Source organism: Periplaneta americana, chromosome 12 (assembly GCF_040183065.1).
Source record: "Periplaneta americana isolate PAMFEO1 chromosome 12, P.americana_PAMFEO1_priV1, whole genome shotgun sequence".
Classification (NCBI taxonomy): domain Eukaryota; kingdom Metazoa; phylum Arthropoda; class Insecta; order Blattodea; family Blattidae; genus Periplaneta; species Periplaneta americana.
The window spans coordinates 159063239-159090416 of NC_091128.1; the positions used below are offsets into that span (position 1 = coordinate 159063239).

The window sequence follows — 27178 nt, forward strand, 5'->3', positions numbered from 1 at the left end:
GCTGTGTGGCTTAAAATGCCGCGTGAGGAACATCATCTTGGGGTGGCGTGTATCTAGCAAGCACTGGAAATATTTATGACAATCTAAATACATTTTACAAACAGTTATTTATTTATTATGTGTAAGCACTACAACAAATTAAACATTTATGCCGTCCAGAAAGTAAGGGACGGTCGACGATTAAACATGAACAAAATATGAAACTAATTGTTTATTATATGTAAGTTTTTTTTTTGCAAACAATCTTTTTTTAAAAATGTTCTAGTATTAGGAGAAATAATACATTTTTGATGTCCAAAAAGTAAGGGCCGGTCGACCATTAAACATGAACGAAATATGGAAGTAATTATTTATTATATGTAAGTTTTTGTTACAAACAATCGTTTTTAAATGTATTAGTACTGCGAGGAATGAGACATTTATGATGTCCAAAAAGTAAGGGCCGGTCGACCATTAAACATGAACAAAATATGGAAATAATTATTTATTATATGTAAGTTTTTGTTACAAACAATCGTTTTTAAATGTATTAGTACTGCGAGGAATGAGACATTTATGATGTCCAAAAAGTAAGGGCCGGTCGACCATTAAACATGAACAAAATATGGAAGTAATTATTTATTATATGTAAGTTTTTGTTACAAATAATAGTTTATTTAAATGTATTAGTACAGCGAGAAATAAGACATTTATGATGTCCAGAAAGTAAGGGCCGGTTGACCATTAAACACGAACAAAATGCTAAACTAACGGTTTATTATATCAAAGTTTTTGTTACAAGCAATAGTTTATTTAAATGTATTAGTACTGGGAGAAATGAGACATTTATGATGTCCAGAAAGTAAGGGCCGGTCGACCGTTAAACACGAACAAAATGCTAAACTAACAGTTTATTATATCAAAGTTTTTGTTACGAATAATAGTTTATTTAAATGTATTAGTACAGCGAGAAATGAGACATTTATGATGTCCAGAAAGTAAGGGCCGGTTGACCATTAAACACGAACAAACTGATAAACTAATGCTTTATTGTATCCAAGTTTTTGTTACAAATAATAGTTTATTGAAATGTATTAGTACTGCGAGGAATGAGAAATTTATGATGTACAGAAAGTAGGGGCCGATCGACCATTAAACAAGAACAAAATGATAAACTATTTATTATATCAAAGTTTTTGATACAAACAATAGTTTATTTAAATGTATTAGTACAGAGAGAAATGAGACATTTATGATGTCCAGAAAGTAAGGGCCGGTCGACCATTATACACGAATAAAATGCTAAACTAACGGTTTATTATATGCAAATTTTTGTTACAAAAATAGTTTACTAAATGTATTAGTGCTGCGAGAAGTGAGACATTTATGATGTCCAGAAAGTAAGGTCCGGTCAACCATTAAACACGAACAAAATGCTAAACTAACAGTTTATTATATCAAAGTTTTTGTTACAAATAATAGTTTATTTAAATGCATAAGTACTGGGAGAAATGAGACATTTATGATGTCCAGAAAGTAAGGGCCGGTCTACCGTTAAACACGAACAAAATGCTAAACTAACAGCTTATTATATCAAAGTTTTTGTTACAAACAATAGTTCATTTAAATGCATTAGTACTGGAAAAAATGAGACATTTATGATGTCCAGAAAGTAAGGGCCGGTCGACCGTTAAACACGAACAAAATGCTAAACTAACAGTTTATTATATCAAAGTTTTTGTTACAAACAATAGTTCATTTAAATGCATTAGTACTGGGAGAAATTAGACATTTATGATGTCCAGAAAGTAAGGGCCGGTCGACCATTAAACATGAACAAAATGTTAAACTAGTCGTTTATGATATATGTTTTTATCGCAAACCATTTTTTATTTATATATGTAAGCACAACGCCAAATGAAACATTTATGTCGTTCATAAAGTATGGACTGATCTGCCATTACACACACATATATATGTAAAACAAATAGTTTGTTTTATCTATGTCTTTCTTACCGACCACGATTTGTTTATATGTATAAACATTACGACAAGTGATAGTTCTCTGTACGAGCTATGAAAACAATCTTTATACTAGATCAAAATTTAAACTTACACATGACGGGATCTGAACTGGAACTTCAGTATGTAAAGCTAACGCTCCAAAACTTCACCGAATGATAGGGTTTTCGATAAACTTGGAGTCTATAAAACCCGTCATATTCATCTAGGGTAATGTTTAAAAAAAACCTGATGGTTGCTAGGAGACAGTTGCCAAGTTTATATAAAAAGTGTGTCTAAACAAACTGGAATTAGGTAGTATTAGCAATATCAATGTCTCTGTTTTTTCATTCTTTTTAAGTCGTTCAATTAAGTGCTTTCAAATTTATTTAAAAGCATGTTTCCTCTGAGCTTGTCAGCTCGTCAGAAAAGTTTCGAACTTTTTAAATTACTTCCCAGTCAACATGCCGACATTGTTTCTTACAACAACGAGAAATCTACGGAATCAAATGAGTCTGTGATGAAGACGGAATCTATTCCTTGGTGAGTCTGTATTTCCTCTTAAATTTTCAAAGTTGCTTAAATTATTAGTTAAATCTTTCTTGTATAAATTATTATTCCTTTCTTTTTGTTCTTATGCAATTTTTTACTCCTTTCTTCTTCAAATTCTACACATTTCACCCTTTCTGTTCGCTCTATTGCCTCAAATCTTCCCCTCCTAATTTCGCAAATACAGTGTGTTCCAAAAGTCATGGTGTGGTTACAGAGAAATATCAGTGGCGGCTCCTGCTTATTTCTTAAGAGGAGGAAAGAAATTAACACCACTAAATGACACCTTTTTGAATGAAACTTGCTACAAATTAGCCTACATGCATACATGTAAGACCAGATACTATTGGGGTTGGCCTTCCTTTCTGTATAGAAATAATCTGTTCTTGTAAACTGAGTTTCCTAAATTGTCCAAATTATAATATGTTTTCACTTCCATTCATTGTTGAATAATTGCACAAATTAACAATTACAAGGAAATTCACAACCTCGTAGCATTTTTCGAGCACACTACAGCATCACACGTGTTGGAAGAGACTAGCTACTAACTCGTAACCGGAACCGTTTTACGGAAATGGAAATGGGAATGGGAAATAATCTGAGGAAAGCGAGAACACTGCACCCACCCACGTGGTCTGTGTTGCCACATGTACATTTTACAAGTTCAGTATCACATGCTTTTGAAGAATGTCAGTTCTTGTAAAGTCATACTATCATTATTGTTCAAAGCTGCCGGTGGCCGATTAATTTTTTATGTTAAAAATGATGTAGTTTGGAGTACCTACTTTCAGTTTCAAATATATTTGTACAAAACTGACAGCTTGGCTGTTGCCCTGTCTAGTAAACAATGAATAGAAGTGAATTTCAGGGGCCAATTACGTAGAACTACTTCCTCTTTGTTTTACATAAACCCGACTTTAACTTTCAAATATCCACGAAAGTTTCAAACCATGAATAGTAGCCTATATAAAGTGCAATGAATAATATTTTTGATATGTAATTATAAAAAAAAAGTTTACATGGTGTCTTTCATAGCGTTGCGTTAAAACTGTTTTTGTTGTGTCTCCTCCTAGATGTGTTATAGTCCGGTTGAATGCAGCATCGTTAGGTGGCAGCGGTAGCGAGCTTGCTGCACGACCAGTCGGTTTCTATTTCCCGCCCATGACTGATTCAGAGGAGGATCTCCTCCCTCTCCGTTCATTTACTTGCTTTAAAACTCTGCTTCTTTCTCTGGCCGCTAGTGCGCTGTTGTCTATGTGTGTTAACTGCAGTAGAGGAGGAATGGAGTGCCTTTCCTCTACACAGACAATCTCGCATCTTTCTCACAGTTTTCTAGCAGCACATGAGCGCGCATCGTTTAAAACTCGATCAACCGAGGTTTTCTTATAGCTGTGAACTTAAAAATTATCGAATCTTCCTCGAATTTCAAGGCACATATTTTATTTGGTATTTACTTCCAAAAGAAGAAAATGTGAGGAGGACGTTCCTCCCTTCCCTCCCCCGAGGAACCGCCACTGAGGAATATATTTTTTTAAGAAATAGAGATGGAAATGTAAGTTTGTTGTCAGATGAAAATAAAACTCTGAAAGTTTCTTGTTTGCAAGTTTGAAGAAGCATAATCTTATCATAACAATAACCCTAAAGATTAACTATACTCAATTTACCCCATAGATGGGGAAATTTGAGTATAATGTGTGTTATGGAAGCAAAACTTGCTTTAAAGTCCTTATAAAAACAAATTATCCTACCATATGCTAGCGTATGTATTCTAGAAGAGAATGTAGGTGTTAGGTAGATATTTAAAAAAATTAATTAGACCTAATAGATAAAAAAAATTTCAGCTAATGCTAAAGATCTGGATAAAGATTACTTTCTTTAATTTATGCACGACCATGCCGAAATGTAGTAATTAGGCTACACCTGGTAGCAGCCCTTTAATGGACCTCATTAAAGTACATCTATTCATTAAAGTTCAAGTATTCCGCCAATCAGAAAGCACCATATGAAAGCGCAAGTATCGATTTCACCTATTGCACAATAAATAACCTACATTTGAAATAAAGTCAGTTCTCTTACTATAACAATTAGCGTTAATTGTAAATAATATTCAAATAAATTCAATTTGTCATCTCGTTTTTCAATGTATAATTCAATTTCAAGGTTATATCAAGATTAATGTTTATTTTACACTCTAGATTATATCAAGGTCGTCGACATCTGTTTCTCGGAAAAAATCAATTTTATTTTATTGTGTTATTTTACGACGCTGTATCAACATCTAGGTTATTTAGCGTCTGAATGATATGAAGGTGATAATGCCGGTGAAATGAGTCCGGGGTCCAGCACCGAGAGTTACCCAGCATTTGCTCGTATTGGGTTGAGGGAAAACCCCGGGAAAAACCTCAACCAGGTAACTTGCTGCGACCGAGATTCGAACCCGGGCCACCTGGTTTCGCAGCCAGACGCGCTGACCGTTACTCCACAGGGGTGGACGAAAAAATCAATACTTTCGCGTCTGCGCACATCTCACAATTTACGAGGTAGGCTATTGCGCAAGGTCAATTCTGCTTCTCACTTAGATAACAACAACATGAATACTTATGAATAATTTCAAATTATAAATATGGTCGAGCATAGAAAGTCGTATGAAACTTGCCTATAATTTTCATACGAGCGTCTTAATTACTACCATTAAAGGCTCGTTGCATAATGTACTATTAAAATATATCCCATTAAAATTAGGGACAGAAACACTTCGGATATTCATTTGTCTTTCACCAATCCGTAATTTGTGTACATGGCATGATCTCGAACGAAAACTATGTTAGTCACCAATTAACCTATAATTATATCCAAGTTACCCCACGTTTGTAAATTGTGATTTACTAACAAACTATTAATGATTCATAACTAAATTTATTAAAACATGTTCTAAACATGTGTCATGTACACATGCATGAGTGTGGTTATTGTATCACAGCTGGTTCCCTACCAATATTGCTTTGACTGTGATTTGTCATTTCATAGACTGGTAAATGAAATAACACTACCAGTGTGAACAACACAAATTTGTAACACTCCGTGGTAGGCAATTGCAAAATAGACAATATACACAGTGGGCCAAAAAAAGGCAAAAAATTAAAAATAGGGTAAACTAGGGTCTGTTGGACAGTCGGGCATGTTGGACACTCTGTACTTTAACGTGTTACCACGCCACTTGTGGGCACCACATTCTGCTAGAAGTCAATGACGGAAGTAGCCACGAGTGGGGCTACTTCCGTCATTGACTTCTAGCAGAATGTGGTGTCCACAAGTGGCGTGGTAACACGTTAAAGTACAGAGTGTCCAACATGCCCGACTGTCCAACAGACCCTAGTTTACCCTACTCTATTTTCGGAAATACGTACATAACATTAATTTATAATGAATACACTGTTGCAAAGAGTAGACTTTAAAGATGAGCAGGACATTTTATTATGTTTTTTAAGGCTCAATTTAAATCTTATGGAGGTCAATACACAATGATGCGAAAAATGTGGTTTTTGAAGACAATTTATTACCTCAAAACGCAGAAATTGAATGTTGGTAAAATTAATAATAATTAATGATCTTTCAAATAGTAAAATAAAAATGATGCTCTATGTGACCGCCATTTGCCCGCACAACCATTTGTAGGTGTCTTCTCCATTGTCCAATAGCACTGGATATCTGTCTTTGATCTAGCCGGTCCCAACATTCAAGAAGGCGTTGTCTTAAATGTTCAATATTACGAATTCTTGTTTTGTAGTAAACTGCTTTTTTTTAGTTGACTCCATATAAAATAGTCCATAGGATTAAGATCTCGTTTGAAACTCCAGCGGAAACCATCAGAGAATCTGAGAAATACGATCTTTCACGCAATAATCTCTCAGGAGGGATATCATGTCCGTATCTTGCTAATCAATCGTTGTACACTTGATACAGACCATTCTCGTTGAGCGTAGTTCCTTGCAATTTGACGGGCAGATAAATTATCATATTGGTGCAAATGTTTAATGAAAATCTTGTCTTCGTTCGTTAAGCGACCCATTATTCACAAAATGAGAACTCTAAACGGAAGAAAACAAATGACGATAGCACAACAAACGGCTTGGCCTGCTGAACTCGTAAGACCATAATGCTTAGTTCGGCATAAACGATCGATTTTGCACTGCCTTACAAAAAATAAAAAATGATGTTTAATAAATGGTAAAAAATTAAATGTTACAGTAATTTCCCGGTCTACAAGGACTGTGAAATTTGCCTGTGAAATAAACTTTCAAGTGAAATCATTAGCTACTGGAATATAACCATTTAAATTTTGTGCCATTCTTTGGCACAATGTGTGTATTAAATTGGCATGTACGTGGTACAGTCCTTAAGTTCTGACACTGACGCCTGAAGGGTAGGCACCTACAAGAATCTGGATGTCTCAGAAGATGCCGCGTGATACGGCGTACACTTAAACAGATCGACATCCTCCCTCAATATAGTCGCCGTTGGCCGCTATGCACGTCTGCCAACGTTGGTGTAGCTGCTGGAAGCACCGCTGAAAGATGTTGGCAGGAAGATGCCGTATGGCTTCTCTTGTGGCAGTCATGACCTTTTCGGCCGCATAAAAATTACGCCCTCGTAGGATTGATTTCATGAGGGGAAAGAGAAAAAAATCGCATGGTGCGAGATCAGGTGAGTACGGAGGGTGTGGCAAAACAGCGACCTGTTGCCTTGCAAGTTCCTCTTGGACAAGGATGGAGCGATGTGCAGGGGCGTTGTCATGTAGCAACAGCCAATTCTTCCTATGCCAAAGCTCAGGACGCTTACGACGAATTGAATGCGTAAACGGCCAAGAATCTCTTTGTAGAGGATCTTGTCTACAGTTGCACCTTGTGGGATGAATTCTATGTGAACAATTCCATTTGAATAAAAAAAACTGTTAAAGCATCACCTTGCCTTTTGACCTGTCTTGTTGCGGATTTTTCTGTCGTGGAAATAATGGCGGTTTCCAGGTGGCGGATTGTCGCTTCAGTTGCGGATCGTAAAGGAAACACCATGTTTCGTCTCCAGTTATGATCGGTTGTAGCAGTTTCGCCTAATTTCTGACAGAACGTGACGTTTGCCCGTTGCTCAAACTGCAATATACCCGAGTTCCGACGCGCGCATTCAAATCACCGTCACAACAAAGACCGTAGTTCTGCTTACAGTGCATGCACTCAACTGTCTCTTGTTGGGTCGAGAGACTAACTCACAAGGTATCATACCATGGCGCCACCTATGCGCTATAGTGCACCACAACGCCACTATGCGCTCAGTATTAGAACTTAATGACTGTACCACGTATATGAAGATCAGGCGTTACAAGAGCTGTATGTTGAAGTTTTCATGTTCGAGGAAAAGTTTGAAAAAGCGAAACGTAGTTGAGCTTTTTTAATTTCCGAGAATTGAAAGAAAACATACCACTTGTGTATCGTACATTATTTTGTGCGAAGATCGTTTATTACACACCTGAAAGACAAATTTCTAATTAGTTGCAATGAAATCTCCATCTTGGTTTCTGTTCAATGACGGCAAACTTGCAAAACAAAAATATCTATCTTCAACATTGTTGCTTTAAAATGTTTTCTGTGTTTACTATACTCCAGCAGGCCGTGATATACGTCTGTCTTTTTTTACTCCCCCAGTCTATAAATGCGAACTTAAAACAAACGGTAAGGTTATGTAATGATTTATTTTTCATTTTAATATTTTAACAATATTATTTATATAACCTATTGCAGTAATAACATTGACATCTGGAATCTTGTTGATTTTTTCACGGCTTCCTTAATGTTACTTGCATCACGAATGCAGTAACTTTAGTGGAGTTGTAGAGTTTACTTAATTTTTGCAAATATTTAAAAACAATAATTAACAGTGCAATTTAGGTGAAATTGCAGTGGTAAGTTTCCAATTTATAATTATTACTATATTGAACGTCTCTAAAAATAATATGTTAGAAGCCTAAAGCAGTAAAATCAATATGTCACTTAAGCGGTAAGAAGAGGGAAATTGTTATGTGTGTTAGGTTGGGAATACTGAATGTGGAATTTTAGGCTTACCGCGGATTGGTTTTGTGCTGAAACCAAGCAAATACGCACGATCTCGCACAAAGTTTTATTTATAAATTGTAAATTATATCGAAATTACACCGACGCACCCTAAAGACAGATAGATAGAATGCCGTTCATCTCGACCAATAAAGGCGGGTGAAAAATAAACATTATATTTCAGGAAAAATAACCAATGAATCAAAATTTGTTATGATACCAAATTGCTTTCCTCACATATTCCTCATAACTATAAATAACAGTGTAAGGTATCTGCTTCACTCCCCCCTTCTCTTGCAGCCTACCTCCAGACCCATTTTGAACTGAACGCGAAAGACCCTAAACTGCAGCCCCACCCTTACGTTTGCTATGCGTAATGGAAATGTCGGGCCGTGCGTGTGTTTTGATTTACGACCCCTCCAGGCCTCTCTCCTCCGTGTGGGAGTGCGGGACACACACACGTGTGCTCTCAAAACAACCCTTCGGCACGCACAACCCTCTTACGGCTTGCAAAAATAGCGACGACGTGGAATCCACACCTGGGTTAAATGCAGCGGACGGGTGATGTGAGAACCAGGAACTAGGAAGTCTGTTAGGACATGATATAATACAAGAATACATGAAGGATGGAGGAGAAGAGGGTAATGTATTAAAACAGAAAGGAATAAAATGTAAAAATGTAATAAAATATAGGAGCGCAAAAACATTATGCTGGAAGAGAGCAGAATAAAACGGATAAAATAGAGCAGGGTAAAAAGGAGTAGAGTAGAGGAGAGAAACAGAAAAGAGCAGAATAGAAGAGAGAGGAGTAGAATCGAATAGAATGGAATAGAAAAGAAAGCGTAAAATGGGAGAGTAGTAGAATGGAATAGAAAGGAAAAATTTGTATGTATGTATGTATGTATGTATGTATGTATGTATGTATGTATGTATGTATGTATGTATGTATGTATTTATTCACACTGCAATGGGTATATACCCAGTGGCAGTGGTAACTAATTACACTCAATAATGACAATAAACTTATTAATTAAAAATACAATTAATAATAATACTAATAATTAATACTAACAATAATTAATAATAATAATAATAGTAATAATAATAATAATAATAATAATAACGGCTAATCCATGTATTGTGGGTCCCTATCACCACGGCATGGCGCGTCCTCAGGTTGGGGATAGAGGAGACGGCCTCCAGATATGGAGGGTAGCTACGAATATATTGAATAAGCAGTCGTGGACAGCCGATAAGGGGTGGTCCTCCAGCTTGGGGGTTGGGCGAAGGGCTAACAACCCATCACCGTAAAAAACAGCTTGTTACGTATCCCTATAATAAGCCTCGGAATAGGACTGATTCTCTGGCACGACCACAGCAAAGGAATAAGGATTTGAGATTTGGCACTTGGAACGTAACTAGTCTTTATAGAACAGGAGGGGTAACATTAGTAGCTAAAGAACTAGCTAGATATAGAATAGACTTCGTAGGAGTACAAGAGGTTAGGTTAGATGGGAATGGCATATCACAAATAGGAGATTACTTTTTGTATTATGGGGAAGGAAACAATAATCACCAATTAGGAACAGGATTCTTTGTTCATAAAAGAATAAAATCAGCAGTAAAAAAGGTCGAATTTATCAGTGACAGGTTATCATATTTAGTACTTCAGGGTAGATGGTGCGACATCATAGTTATAAATGCTCACGCCCCTACAGAAGAGAAAGACGACCATATAAAGTATAGCTTCTATGAGGAATTGGAACATACTTTTGATCAGTTCCCTAGATATCACATGAAAATTTTATTGGGGGATTTCAATGCTAAAGTAGGACGGGAGGATATTTTTAGACCAACTATTGGAAAAGAGAGCCTACACGCAATTAGTAGTGACAATGGAGTTAGATTAGTCAACTTTGCCATATCGAAAAATTTAATTGTCAAAAGTACAACATTCCCCCATAAGAATATACATAAATATACTTGGACTTCTCCAGATGGATTGACACACAACCAAATAGATCACATCTTGATAGATAAACGGAGACATACTAGTATAGTAGATATTCGAACTTTCAGGGGTGCAGACTGTAATTCTGACCATTATTTGGTGATTGGAGAATTAAGAGAAAGATTATCAGTAGCCAAGCGAGTAGAGCAACAAGTTAATATTACTAAATTCAATATTTTGAAATTAAAGGACGAGGAAGTTAAGCAAAATTATCAAGTCGAAATTTCGAATGGGTTTGCCACTTTAGAAAGTTCCGACGAAGTTGAGAAAGAATTAGATGTTAATAGCGTGTGGGAAAATATCAGAGATAGTATCAAAATTGCAGCTGAGCAGAGCATAGGTTATTATGAAACTAAGAAAAAGAAACCGTGGTTTGATGAAGATTGTTGCATGGTAGTAGAAAGAAGGAAACAGGCAAAATTGAAATTCTTACAGGATCCAGTTGAGGAGAAGAGAGATAATTATTTCAATGAAAGACGGGAAGCAAGTCGTACACTTAGGAATAAAAAGAGAGGTTACTTGAAGGAAAAACTGAATGAGGTAGAAACAAATAGTAAGAATAAAAACATTCGAGATTTATATAAGGGTATAAAGGAATTTAAGAACGGATATCAGCCAAGGGTAAACGTGATCAAGGATGAGAATGGTGACTTGCTTGCAGACTCTCCATCCATCCTAAACAGATGGAAAAACTATTTTGCGCTACTACTAAATGTACATAGGCCAAATAGAAATGATAGGGACGAAATTGAAATACAAACTGCTGAGCCATTTATACCCGAACCCACGCCTTCAGAAGTCGAAATTGCGATAGAAAATCTGAAAAAGTACAAGTCTCCAGGTATCGATCAAATTCCAGCAGAATTAATACAAGAGGGTGGGAGTGCATTATATAGCGAAATTTATAAACTTGTACTTGCTATATGGGAAAAGGAAATTGTACCAGAACAATGGAAGGAGTCCATAATTGTACCTATTTTTAAAAAGGGGGACAAAACCAACTGTGGTAACTTTCGAAGAATATCACTTTTGTTGACGTCGTACAAAATTTTGTCCAATATTCTTTTGAGAAGATTAACTCCGTTCGTAGATGAAATTATTGGGGATCATCAGTGCGGTTTTCGGCGTAATAGATCGACTATTGATCAGATTTTTTGTATTCGACAGATAATGGAGAAAAAATGGGAGTATAAGGGTACAGTATATCAGTTATTCATAGATTTCAAAAAGGCTATGACTCGGTTAAGAGGGAAGTATTATATGATATTCTTATTGAATTTGGTATTCCCAAGAAACTAGTTCGTTTAATTAAAATGTGTCTCAGTGAAACATACAGCAGAGTCCGTATAGGTCAGTTTCTATCTGATGCTTTTCCAATTCACTGCGGGCTAAAGCAGGGAGATGCACTATCACCTTTACTTTTTAACTTCGCTCTAGAATATGCCATTAGGAAAGTTCAGGATAACAGGCAGGGTTTGGAATTGAACGGGTTACATCAGCTTCTTGTCTATGCGGATGACGTGAATATGTTAGGAGAAAATACACAAACGATTAGGGAAAACACGGAAATTTTACTTGAAGCAAGTAGAGCGATCGGTTTGGAAGTAAATCCCGAAAAGACAAAGTATATGATTATGTCTCGTGACCAGAATATTGTACGAAATGGAAATATAAAAATTGGAGATTTATCCTTCGAAGAGGTGGAAAAATTCAAATATCTTGGAGCAACAGTAACAAATATAAATGACACTCGGGAGGAAATTAAACACAGAATAAATATGCGAAATGCGTGTTATTATTCGGTTGAGAAGCTCTTATCATCCAGTCTGCTGTCCAAAAATCTGAAAGTTAGAATTTATAAAACAGTTATATTACCGGTTCTTCTGTATGATTGTGAAACTTGGACTCTCACTCTGAGAGAGGAACATAGGTTCAGGGTGTTTGAGAATAAGGTGCTAAGGAAAATATTTGGGGCTAAGAGGGATGAAGTTACAGGAGAATGGAGAAAGTTACACAACACAGAACTGCACGCATTGTATTCTTCACCTGACATAATTAGGAACATGAAATCCAGACGTTTGAGATGGGCAGGGCATGTAGCACGTATGGGCGAATCCAGAAATGCATATAGAGTGTTAGTTGGGAGACCGGAGGGAAAAAGATCTTTAGGGAGGCCGAGACGTAAATGGGAGGATAATATTAAAATGGATTTGAGGGAGGTGGGGTATGATGATAGAGACTGGATTAATCTTGCACAGGATAGGGACCGCTGGCGGGCTTATGTGAGGGCGGCAATGAACCTTCGGGTTCCTTAAAAGCCATTTGTAAGTAAGTAAGTAAGTAAATAACGGCTAATAATAAATTAAATGAAGCACGATCACTTAAAATAACATTTGAAATAAATCTAATTTGTATCTTAACCCTAAGTTCGAACTAAAACCCACGAGTATGATATGTTCATACCTGCACAAGTACCTTTCAGCACTACACTCATTTCGCTGTCAACTCACTCACTGCACTGGAACTACGACACATTTCACTGATACTATCCTGATTTCACTAACACTTCGAAAACATTTCACTGTTCAAATACTTTGCACTGCCACTATAAACTATAAAGCTTCACTGACAGGAACAACACATTTCACTGACACAACACACTTCACTGACACAACATAATTCTTCACTGATACAACACTTCAATAACAAAATATCATTTACAGCCTTTAAATAGTGTGTATAATTACCGTCTATTAGTAAGGTCCTTAAGCCTATTTTTAAATACATTTTTGGTTGTTGGTAAAGCCTTTAGTAAGTCTGCAGGTAAAGCATTCCAGTCTTTGATAGTACGATTGAGAAAAGAAAACTTTCCAGTGTCCGTCAGTTTCAAATGGATTATAATACAGCCGATTACAATAGAAAAGAGTACAATACAACATAGCACAGTAGTGAGAAGTGAAACAGAAGACAGCAGAACAGAAAAGAGTACAGTATAATAGGGTGGAATAAAACAGATTGGAATAGAACATATTGGAGTAGAAGAGAGTAGATTAAATTACAATAGAAAATAGTAGAACATTCTGAGCTGAATAGAATAGAAAAACTTATTGTAGAAAAGATTAGAACAGAATAGAATAGAGTGTAATCAAATAGGGTAGGATTTAATAGAGACGAAAACAATAAAAAATGAGTAGAATAGAAAAAAGTGGAATGAAATAGGAAGCAGTGGAGTAGAAAAGCGTGGAATATAAAAGAGAAGAATAAAAAATAAAGTTCAGTGAATAGAAATAAGAAAAATAGAATAAAGTAAAATATAATAGACTAGAATATACAAGAGTAGATAAAGTTGAGTAGGATAGAATGCGCGAAAGATGGAGGAGCAGAGGGTAATGTATTGAAAGAGAAAAAAAATAAAATATAAAAATGTAATAAAATATAGGAGTGCAAAAAAATTTCGCTAAGAGAGAGCAGAATAAAACGGACAAAAAAATAAAATAGGGTAGAAAAGTGTAAGATAGATGAGCAGAATAAAATCCAGTACAATAGAATCGAGTATAATAGAAAAGAATAGAACAAATTAGAACAGAAAATAGTAGAATAGAATAGAAAGGAAGCATAGAATGGAAAATAAACCAGTAGAGTAGAAAAGAAAGGGGGCAAAATAGAAGAGCAGAATGGAATAGAAAAGAGTTGAATAAAATAGAGATATTTAGAACAGAATCGATTATAATAGAGTTGATTACAATAGAAAAGAGTAGAATACAATATAGCAGAGTAGTGTAGTGTGGAATAAAAGAGAGTGGAGTAGAAGAGAGTAGAATGAAATGATTTGAATACAAAAGAGTAAAATAGGAAAGAAAATAGTAGAACATCCAGAGTTGAATAGAATACAAAAAAGGACTGTAGAAAAGATTACAACAGAATAGCGTAGAACAGAATAGAGTGTAATCAAAAATCAAATAAAGTAGGATTTAATAGAGCAGAAAACAATAAAAATTAATAGAATAGAAGAAAGTAGAATAATATAGAAAGCGGTGAAGTAGAAAAGAGTATAATAGAAAAAGACAGAATATAAAAGAGTAGACTAAAATGAGCAGAAAAATTGAGTGAAATGGGAAAAAGAAAAATAGAATAAAGTAGAATAGAGCAAAAATGAGCAGGAAAGAGAAAAATAGAATAAAGTGGAATGGAGCAGAAAAGCAAAATTTGAGTGGAATAGAAAAGAGTTAAAGTTAATGTTATGTTTTATTTAACGACGCTCGCAACTGCAGAGGTTATATCAGCGTCGCCGGTGTGCCGGAATTTTGTCCCGCAGTTCTTTTACATGCCAGTAAATCTACTACAAGAGCCTGTCACAATTAAACACACTTAAATGCCATCGGCCTGGGTCGGGACCGAACCCGCAACCTCGGGCATAGAAGGCCAGCGCTATACCAACTACGCTACCGAGGCCGACAATAGAAAAGAGAAAATAGAATAAAATAGAAAGAGTGCAGAATATAAAAGAGTAAAAAATTTGAGTACACTAGAAAAGAAAAAAAAACAATAAATTGGAATGGAATAGAGTAGAAAAAATTTAGTAGAGTAGAAAAGCGAAAATAGAATAAAGTGTAATGGAATAGAGTAGAAAGAGAAAATAGAATAAAATAGAGAGAATGTAGAATATAAAAGAGTAGAAAATTTGAGTACAATAGAAAAGAAAAAAAAACAATAAATTGGAATGGAATAGAGTAGAAAAAATTTAGTAGATTAGAAAAGCGAAAATAGAATAAAGTGTAATGGAATAGAGTAGAAAGAGAAAATAGAATAAACAGAAAGAATGTAGAATATAAAAGAGTAGAACATTTGAGTAGGATAGAAAAGAAAAAACAGAATAAATTGGAATAGAATAGAGTAGAAAAAATTTAGTAGAGTAGAAAAGTGAAAATAGAATAAAGTGTAATGAAATAGAGTAGAAAGAGAAAATAGAATGAAATAGAAAGAGTGTAGAATATAAAAGAGTAGAAAATTTGAGTACAATAGAAAAGAAAAAAAAACAATAAATTGGAATGGAATAGAGTAGAAAAAATTTAGTAGAGTAGAAAAAATTTAGTAGAGTAGAAAAGCGAAAATAGAACAAAGTGTAATGGAATAGAGTAGAAAGAGAAAATAGAATAAACAGAAAGAATGTAGAATATAAAAGAGTAGAACATTTGAGTAGGATAGAAAAGAAAAAACAGAATAAATTGGAATAGAATAGAGTATAAAAAATTTAGTAGAGTAGAAAAGTGAAAATAGAATAAAGTGTAATGGAATAGAGTAGAAAGAGAAAATAGAATAAAATAGAAAGAGTGTAGAATATAAAAGAGTAGAAAATTTGAGTAGGATAGAAAAGAAAAAAACAGAATAAATTGGAATAGAATAGAGTAGAAAATATTTAGTAGTAGCGTAGAAACGCGAAAATAGAATAAAGTGGAATGGAACAGAGTAGAAAAATGAAGTAGAATAGAAAAGAGAAAATATAATAAAGTACAAAAAATTGAGTGGAATAGAATAGAGAAAATAAAGTAGAACAGAATAGAGTAGAAAAAATTGAGTACAATATAGAAGAGAAAATAAAATATACTACTGTAGTATAGAATAGAGTACCATATAAAAGAGTAGAAAGAATTGAGTAGAATAGAAAAGAACAGAATATAATGAAATGGAAAAGAGTAGAATAAAAATGGCTATAATATAAATGAGAATGGAAAAAGTTACACAACACAGAACTGCACGCATTGTATTCTTCACCTGACATAATTAGGAACATTAAATCCAGACGTTTGAGATGGGCAGGGCATGTAGCACGTATGGGAAAATCCAGAAATGTATATATAGTGTTAGTTGGGAGGCTTGAGAGAAAAAGATCTTTGGGGTGGCCGAGACGTAGATGGTCAGGATAGTGACCGATGGCGGACTTATGTGAGGGTGGCAATGAACCTCCGGGTTCCTTAATAGAAATGAGTAGTATAGAAAATAGTACAACAGAAATGTTTACAGTAGAATTGAATAGAAAAGAATCGAGTATAAAAACAAAAATAATTCGTAATATAACCGAGCAGGTTGAAAAAAAGATCATGGCACTATACTACAAGTTGGTCTAGAACTTGTATTAGCTTCGAGACCCTATGTTAACCTTGGAACTTAAAGGGCCCCTGTCATGTTTTCTAGCTCTGTCTTCAGTCCTGACTTTTGCTTTCAGGAGATAGTGTGTATCTTGTAAATGATAAAATTTTAGGATTAATCTCTTTTTTAAAAGATGAATAATTGGTAACATAACGAACTACCGAACTTAAAGGAGAGCGAAACAATAATTGTAGTGAGAAATTATACCTGTTTTTCTTTCGTATAGGACAAGGGAATTAACATTTCCGTAAGAATCCTGAGCAATAACATAATCAGTGGGCCATGCTTAGAAAATAGAAGGCTTTGACAATTTGTAAATCAAGAGAACATCAGGCTTTGACTTAGCAACCAAAAATATGATGTTTTCTTGTTTTACAAATTGTCAAAGCCTGCTAAAGTCTAGAATTGGCTCGCTGATTAAGTTATTTCTTCATTGTTTTTATACATGTTTCTTATGACAATGTTAAATCTCTACGTCCGACACCTCGAGAAACACACGGTATATCATTTCGGGTACAGCATTCTTTTTCTTTAGCGAACCGTACCATCTGTATACTCATATCGTGTACACCCTGTATATGGCTTGTGTATTAGTGATAGAAATGAGATGAGAGAGGCAGATAAAGTGCTTACGACTAAGAGCCGTCCTCGCTCGCGTTATAAGCGCCTGTGAAGGCCGCTAGGCTGCCTGTGAAGCACGAAGCAGTCTATGATGTGCAGTCATAGCGGTAATCCCAGCCAACAGAATTTGTCAAGTTCCTGGCTGCTACCACAGCCCAACTGTTTCAGCTATACACGATTCATATTCACTGACGAAATGTCACGGAAGCGTTTGAAATTATTTTTGTGTCACGAATTACAACTGCGGTTTTTATGCTAGAGGTCCATGTTCAAACCCCGACTAAGTTGACTCGAATTTGCAACAATGTTACTAACAATATTATGAGTTAGAAGGGGAGGAAAATCGAAAATATCCCTACGATATAGTGTCCTAACAACTAGTCGAAAATATCACTGAAAAATGAGAAAAAAGGCAGCCCGGAAAATGCTTAAAAATATAATAAAAAAAGGAATTGATGATAATGATAATTTAGATGATGATTTTTCAAACAAGGTAGATATTATAGTTTCTTTTCTGTCACTCGTTTGCCCTCATTATCCATACAGAAGATACAGTTTGCTTGCCCGTGTTGGAATAACACGTTTCTGTCTTTTTCAGATGTTATACAGGGTGGAAGCGAAATAATCCTGTAGATTAAAAGGGACGATAGAGTACACTTTAATGAACAGAAAACCTACATTACGTTTTGTAATTAAATGCATGGTTAAGTAGAGAATTAATTTGGAAGTTTCAGCAGTTTGGCAACATCGCCGCTAACACAGTCTTCTCTCTTCTTGTAATAGAGATGTAAGAGGTGAACGAATTCAGATCTGTCTCACCTCCCTCTCTGGTCACTACGTTGAAATTGCTCGCATCGTTCAGTGGCTTGAAATTAGTGGTTTTTAAATTAAATTTACACGAAAACCGTCCACGCTATTGAAATACGCCAGAGGGATAAATTATTCTTTATTAGATTTTCTATCGATGTAGACAAAAATCACGATCCTACTCGCAATAGTTACCGAATAAACATTTGGGGGGAGAAAAAACATTTTTTCTGAAAAATGTATGAACTTTTCACCAATATGGTATTATATTTTTTTGTTATATTCTAAAAATGTCCAATGTTATTTCACTTCCACCCTGTATACCCAAGAAATAACTGCTGACACTCCAGCGATATCTTTACTTTTCTCTTTGCCTGCGATCTATAAACAAACTTGTCTTTATTTTTATTATCCTTGTGTTTTGAGATAGAAGTTTGAAAGAAAAAAATATTTATTGATATATAATATTACGATGTATCAATTTTCTTTGATATGCATATAATTATAAAGCCTATGGTTTTATTTCTCATAGGCGATTTATGTTTCCATTTTGCAGTCAATCAGTGATATTAAATCATTGCACATTTCAATTAGTCATGTATCTGATAAAGATTGAGAGTTTTTTTTATGTAAAATGAACATAGTTTTGTTACAAAGCAATTCTATGATTTATGAGTCGACATGGTTTCATTCTTCTCCTTTAGAGGTCGCAATAATCGTAAGAGTTGGGAACGAAATAATAGCCAGCCTTGCATACAATTTTGACTTCATTCATCTTTCTTCACTAGTGAAAGAGAAGGCCTTATGGCCTCAACACTTCCAAATGAATGAATGAATAAATAAATAAATAGGTGAATAAATAAATAAATAAGTTAATTAAAAATAAATGAATAAATAAACATATAATTAAAGGAATGAATGAGTAAATAAGTAACTAAGTAAATAAATAAGTAAATAAATAAATAGAGCAAATAAATGAATGAATAAGTAAATAAGTAAGTTAATTAATTAATTAAATAAAACTAAATCAATAAATAACACACATTAGTTCATAAAATAAAATAAATAAAATACAGAAATGAAATAAATAAATAAAATTAATAAATAAATATAACAAAATTATTTAATTAATTAACGGAATACATGAAACAAATAGAATGAATACATTAAATAAATAAATAAATAAAATTAATAAATACATTAGTTAAATAAATAAAATTAATTAAGGAATAAAATTAAATAAGCAATTTAAATAAATAAAATAAACAATTAAACAAATCAATTAAATAAATAAAAAAAATGAAATAAACATAATAAAAATAAATAAATTAAATTAAATAAACAAAATAAAAACAAATAAATATATTAATAAAATACAAATCGATTAATTAAATTTAAATTAACTAAATTAAATTAATAATATAAATAAACAAAATAATTAATTAGTTAAATAACTTAATTAATAAATTAAAGAAATAAATTAGATAAAAATTAAATAAAGGAAATAAAAATAATGAATTAAATGAATGAAATTAAAATTAAATAATTAGATATATAAAATAAATAAATAAAACGAAATAATTAAATTAAATTATTAAAATCAAAATTAATTAAACACATAGAAAATAAAATTTAATTAATTAAATAAATAAGATTAATATTATTTGATTAATTAACTAAATAAGTAAATAAAATAAATAAATAAATACAATTAAATCAATTAACTAAATGAATAAAATGAAAATTAATTAATTGAATAATTACATAAATAAATAAAATTGAAATGAATTAAGTAATGAAATAAAATTAAAAATAAATAAATAAACTCAAAATTAATTTATTAACTAAATAAAATTAAAATTAATTAATGCAACAATTGAACAAAAAATTACATAAATAAACCGTCATTTATACAGAAGCAGCAGAAGCCGGAGTCACAAATCTTCCCTCCTAAAATTTCATAACCCTCAATTGGGATCGAACAGGCGTGCTGAATGTACTTTACCCATTACGTGACTGACACTACAGAAAATTAATAACCCAAACTATGTAGAAGGCAGTGACTTCCACTGTTTCATCGAACTGTCACGTGGTGGGGCTGAGATCGCAATGCAAGATTGATGGCGGTTGAGCGGAAGGACATAATCCATAATTATTTCTAGTTGGGAGCGATAACAATCCGTCTTCGTCAACATCTTAAGCAATTGCAGTTAGTGGCGCTATATCCGGGTCCTACCGTCCAACTAGCTCGTAAATCATAACGCGGCCTGTGGAGTGACGTCATGTTCAATGCCCCTGTGCATTAGACCCCCTCCTTTTCATTTAATGACTTACAAATTAATTCTAAAGTTAAGCCCTTTGGACAGCGGTTTAGGTAGCGAGCTTGTCAATCTTCAAGAACGAGTTCGATTCCCGCGTTTTTCTCACTGATGACAACATACCGAAGGATTGGGCCTATATTATGTTTTAAAAACGGATACTATAAATCAGAGAGACGAAAAAATTATTTCAACTTAGTAAAGGTGAAGCTTTAAAATTATTCCGTACAAAATATTCCCTTGGTCTTGAATACATTCTTTAATAAATCACTTCAAACCAGTATTTACGAAGATAATTTTTTGTGTTGGCCTCATTGTTGATCATTGTTTACGTAAATAAAAACAAATTAAAATTAACAGCCTATGGTACATAACTAAATAGCTATTTATCATACAATTATGGCCTTCTGTGTCCGATGATGTGAGTTCGATCCCGGCCCAGATCGTTGGAAGTGTGCTTAAATGCGACAGGCTCATGTCAGTAGATTTACTGGGATGTAACAGAACTCTTACGGGACAAACTTCTGGCACACCGGCGACGCTGATATAACCTCTGCAGTTGCGAGCGTCGTTAAATAAACCATAATTTGATGATAATGTTAATGATACAAGTCCGTAAAGATTCACTTTTGGCACGAGTGTACAGTTTATAAAACGAGCCAAAAACGAGTTTCACAAACACACGAGGGTCATAAAGATAAGTTTATGAATATGTATCATACAATGTTATTCCATTTTTACTTTAATTTGATCATGAAATAACAACACAAATCACATATCAGTTTCAAATAACACATAACAGCCATGTTGCTTGGCCATGTGTTTCTTCATGGCCTGACAGCAGTCGAAAAGAGCCCCAGAACCTTTGCAAGCCACAACAAAACTTTTTACTAGAGAATTCGTAAATGAAATAAAATATCCTACATTTTCAGATTACAAAAATATTTGCGCCAAATCTGGAAAACAAAAGTTCATATTCTTATGTAGGTTCATATATTATTTTAATCTGCGTATGTTCTCTAAATATTAGTTCAAGAGACTAAACTGTAAAGAGTAAAATGACTGACAGCATGACAAAGGGATTGAATTCTTACGTAACACATGAATCGTATAGTGAGGAATTATGTCTTCGTCACAAAGGGTGTTTGGTTCCTTTCTCAAAAACGAATCTTAAAGCTCTACGTCGAAAAACACGCTTTCTAATCCCTCAACAAATATTTTGAAACACCCTGTATAACTTTTTGTCCATTTCATTCACATGAATTGTAAGCTACCTGTTTTATGGTTTTCATTTCTCTGACCTTCGAATAATGGTAAATTAATCAAACGACAGGGATATTTTCTGCTTACAGATGGTCGTAATAACCCCTGGAGCTTCAAATCAGCCCACGTGATGGATGAGGACACCCGCTTATTGTCTGCATTCAGACGTGGCAGTAAGCATAAATATTCTATGCCTCCAATCGGAGAGTTTCAAGGAGACGAGATTAAACGAGAGGTATTAGGTTAAAGTATTCATGAAGCCATTAGGAATTATGGGAAATCGAACAGTAATTTTGGTGAGCGTGCCGAAATATCGTCAATTTTTAAAGCTACGTTATAAATTATTGATTTTTATTTATATCAGACATCGGCTATTAGAGGCATAAATTTCTGCAGTATAATTTTAAAAGGGAATAAGCAATAGGCCAATCTTACAAAAAACGCCTTTATAAACGCGATCTAAAATCAGAAGTGGTAGCAGTAGTAGTAATACAGGGACATCATTTTATTTTTACTTCAATTTTTATTGTACCTGAGTTTTTGAATGTACTTCACTCCCACCCCTTCTACTAATGAAGTTTCAACTGTGCTCCACACAGAACCAAGGCCGCATATAGTAAACAGTACTGACTTAGTGAGTACAGTACGTTCCAGAAATATGTTCGCGTTTTCCAGTAACGAAAGAGCTTTCAATATTGAATAATATTTTCGCACAGTTACTGTCGTCCGTTTGCCTACGTCGCATCCCGATTTCCCCCCACCTGCTTCTGCTCGCCACTCTATAAAGGCTAGTGGCTGGGCTGTCTTAGCTCTTTTATGAAAACATTAATTTCTGTTAGGAATTGTACATCTACGTAATATTATACAACTGTTTAAAATAACTTAAAGAAAAGGGCCTCCTTAAGTAACTGTCACGTCATTTCCCCCCTTTCTATGATCCTGCGACATAACCACTTGGACGGACAGTAGATAGCATGTCTGAGTAATTATATCTTTTTGGATCGGGCAGAAGTGAAGATTGAATTTACAGTACGTAAGGTACTCTTTTATAGAGTAGGTACAGAATTATTTTAACATGAGTTACTAATACGAAGGACGAAACTGATAATTGGAATTAGGTACAATAGACTATAATGTCATAATATGCACTAAAGTATGCATCGAAATGAACGGCCACTATTTTAAAAAATGTGTTTAAATATCCATATTATGATTATTTTTCAATTTAACTTCACTCTCTATATTGTACGCTAATGTGCTGTAGACAGTAGGCCTATAATATACACTGCATAATGAATATGTTCGAATGGATAACTCAGTTCGTGAGTAAAAACACTTATTGTTAATACTGTACTGTATTTTGATTAAATAAAAACCTAATGAAAATTATCAAACTCAAAATCGCGATATTTCCTACTAATGTAAATGGATGAACTACTTTTCTTCCCTCCTGTACCTAGTAAAGTGATTTGTTTGTATTTTAAAGCAGTATCATCGAACTCCAGTCGTGGAAGGGGGTAGCAAACGGTTTTTCCGGTTCTCAACCGTTAATCCAAAGGTATAGCCAGGTTAATATTAACAATGTTAGTAAAAATAAAATGATGTCCCTGTATTAGCAATAGCTAAAGCAGTAGTAATAAAAACAACAGCAGTAGTAAGTAGAAGTAATCCCGAAAAAGAAAGTATATGATTATGTCTCGTGACCAGAATATTGTACGAAATGGAAATATAACAATTTTGGAAGTTTATCCTTCGGAAAGATGGAAAAATGTAAATACTTTGGAGCAACAATAACAAATATAAATGACACTCGGGAGGAAATTAAACGCAGAATAAATATCGAAAATGCCTGCTATTATTCGGTTGTGAATCTTTTGTCATCCACAAGGCTTAAAAAAAAAAAAAAAGCTAAATGTTACAATTTATAAAACAGTTATATTACCGGTTGTTCTGTATGGTTGTGAAACTTGGACTCCTACTTTGAGAGAGGAACAGAGGTTAAGGGTGATTGAGAATAAGGTGCTTAGCAAAATATTTGAGGCTAAGAGGAATGAACTTACAGGAGAATGGAGAAAGTTACACAACACAGAACTGCACGCATTGTATTCTTCACCTGACATAATTAGGAGCATTAAATGCAGACGTTTGAGATGGGCAGAGCATATAGCACGTATGTGCGAATCCAGAAATGCCTATGGAGTGTTAGTTAGAAGACCTGAGGGAAAAAGACCTTTGGGGAGTCCGAGACGTAGATGGGAGGATAATATTAAAATGGATTCGAATGAGTTGTGATATGATGGTAGAGACTGGATTAATATTGTTCAGGATAGGGACTGATGGCGGCCTTATGTGAGGGCGGCTATAAACCTCCGGGTTCCTTAAAAGCCATTTGTAAGCAAGTAATTTTAAGTTTGCATTTTGTGTGATTATTTGTGATGCTTAATAAAGTAGCGATAGAATTCCGGTAGCGAAAACCTATCAACTAACTCCGTATTCATCCACCACAAATTCCACGTGTACCCACAGGGATTCGAACCTGTGTTACCAGCGTAAAAAGCCATCACTCTGAAAGAAAACGTAGATATGAAATTTATTAACATAGTCTTGTGGTACGGCAAAGTAATGAATATACTGTAAATGTCACATAATGTTCCTGGAATCGAAGGTCGCTACTTTTGATAAAAATCAGTCAGCTGGTCAACAGCAATCCATAGTCAAGTGGCTGGCAGCGTCAGCGCTGCGACGTTCAGTTGTTACAGGCATCAGCGACGCGTGAGCTAGCTTTGTGCAGGCACTTTTCTACCAGCTAGCTGCATCCTTTCGGCTCGCTGAGTCGAAAATTCAAATCTCAGATGCAATGAACAAAAAGAGGGACACTGGACGTCCACTCTAGGTCTACTAGAAAGAAATTTAAAGGCACTTTTCTTGATCGATTGAAATGTTCGCTCATAGACGTAGAAACATAGGTGGAGTCGTCCCTTTGGAGACTGGGAGCTGGAGACATCGGGTTCATGCCCTGGTGAAGTAGAAATTTTTCAGTACGGTATGTCGTACCTTCTAGAATGACTTCGCGGGATACTCATTTTATGTAAAATCAATACCAAGTCCTTGCTGCGAGTAAAAAATGGAGCGTCGTGCTGAGTTACTATTCTAAACAAACTAAAACTATGCAAATCAAGATTTCAGGTGTAACTCCCTGTAAAGATGATTTGAATAATTTCAAGGGAAAAATTGTTCCGGGGCCAGGTATCGAACCCGGGACCTTTGGTTTAACGCACCAACGCTCTACCAACTGAGCTACCCGGGAACTCTACCAGACGCCGATCCAATTTTTCCCTCATCTTCACAGGGAGTTATACCTGAAATCTTGATTTGCATAATACATGTCACTGTTCGTTAACAGAAAACCACAATTTAAGTCACACGGAGTTAGTGTGCACTCGAAGTTGGTTGCTTGACGGTTGTCAGCCCTCTTTGAGGTCTGTGGATATAGAGGGAAAAATTGGATCGGCGTCTGGTAGAGTTCCCGGGTAGCTCAGTTGGTAGAGCGTTGGTACGTTAAACCAAAGGTCCCGGGTTCGATACCCGGCCCCGGAACAATTTTTCCCTCGAAATTATTCAAATCATCTTCACAGGGAGTTATACCTGAAATCTTGATTTGCATAATACATGTCACTGTTCGTTAACAGAAAACCACAATTTAAGTCACACGGAGTTAGTGTGCACTCGAAGTTGGTTGCTTGACGGTTGTCAGCCCTCTTTGAGGTCTGTGGATATAGAGGGAAAAATTGGATCGGCGTCTGGTAGAGTTCCCGGGTAGCTCAGTTTGTAGAGCGTTGGTACGTTAAACCAAAGATCCCGGGTTCGATACCCGGCCCCGGAACAATTTTTCCCTTGAAATTATTCAAACTAAAACTAACCTAAGGAATCAGAAGCTAACCTGATCGAATAAGACATACCTAAAAGGAGCTCTTCAAGTGTCAAGAACAACTCAAACGAGGCTGGTATACCTACTAATGGACACGGATTTCTTCGTAAGAGAGCTGATGACGAGCAACGGCCTTCAACCCACACCAGCATATGAGGCCCACGTTAGGGACAGAGAAGAAAAAGCAGCAGACGTGGACCAGGAATTCCTTCAGACGCCAGCCATGAACACGGAAGAATGGAAGAAGCCTACTACGTCACGAGTTCACGAGGACGGCGGCCCAAGGGTGACACCATAGGATTTGTGCCAAACGAGGATACCACTCGGCCTCAGAGAAGTGCATCTGCACCCTCTGTGGGCACAGCTGCGGTCAGTACCATATACTCACCTGCCAAGCAAGGACTGAGACACTAATGTTCTGCGCAAAAGAAGACAACTTTTGACTAAAATGTAACAATGTGCACATTGTGTTTAATAAATCTTATTATAAGAAATACATTACAAACCCGCCACAAACAAGCCTAAAGATAACAAATCAAAACAAAATAAAATGAAACCATTCTAACAAGCCAAAACAAATACTTATATAGTACTAATTGCAACTGATAAAATAAAAAAAACATTGTGAAAAAAAATAATAAAAAAGTGAAGTACAACAAACAAAAATAACTTAATACACAAAAAATAACCTACACAAAAAGCAACAATACTAACAACAACACTAACCTATAATCAAAGTTATCCAAAACTAACTTGAACATACCAAAAGTAACCTAAACAAATAAGGACTAAACTAAATAAATGAAAACTAACCTAAACAAACATGCACTAACCTAAACGAATCAAAACTAACCTAAAAACCGTAAGGCTGTAACACGATACTACGAGAGGAGTTCGGCCGGCGTCGTGAATCGGGTCCCGGCATAGCTCAGTTGGTTAGAGAGCACTCAGCGCGCACAGCTGAGAGGTCCTGGGTTCGATTCCCGGTGCCGGTACGAATTTTTCTCGTACTTAATGGTATATAACCTAAAAACGTTTACTAACCTAAAAAAATTAAAGCTAACCCAAACAAATGAAAACTAACGTAAATAAATCAGAACTAACCTAAAAAATCAAAACGTACCTAATGTATTCAAAACGAAACTGAACAAATAAAACTTAACCTAAACAAATAAAAATTAACTTATAAAAATAAAAACTAAACTGAATAAATCTAAAGTAACCTAAAAGGAATAAAAACTAATTCAAACAAATAAAGCAAACAAACCAGAAGATACCTAAACAAACAAGAATTAACCTAAACAAAACTATTATTTTATATATTATTTTAATGTACCGAAGTACATATGATATTTCCATGCAGATATTCTGCGTCATCATACGATCAAAGAGTAATGGAATGGAGAAAAATTCTCTCCGGCGCCGGGATTTGAACCCGGGTTTTCAGCTCGTG

General features: G+C 34.9%; 1 protein-coding gene and 1 non-coding gene across 2 annotated transcripts in view; one reads left to right on the top strand and one right to left on the bottom strand.

Moving 5' to 3' along the window:
* SPR (Sex peptide receptor) overlaps positions 1-27178 on the bottom strand; it is a 1638905-nt gene that overhangs the window by 1004149 nt on the left and 607578 nt on the right. The window lies entirely within an intron of this gene.
* On the top strand, positions 25322-25394 carry TRNAN-GUU (transfer RNA asparagine (anticodon GUU)). Its single transcript has one exon. It is a non-coding gene; the product is annotated as a tRNA-Asn (tRNA).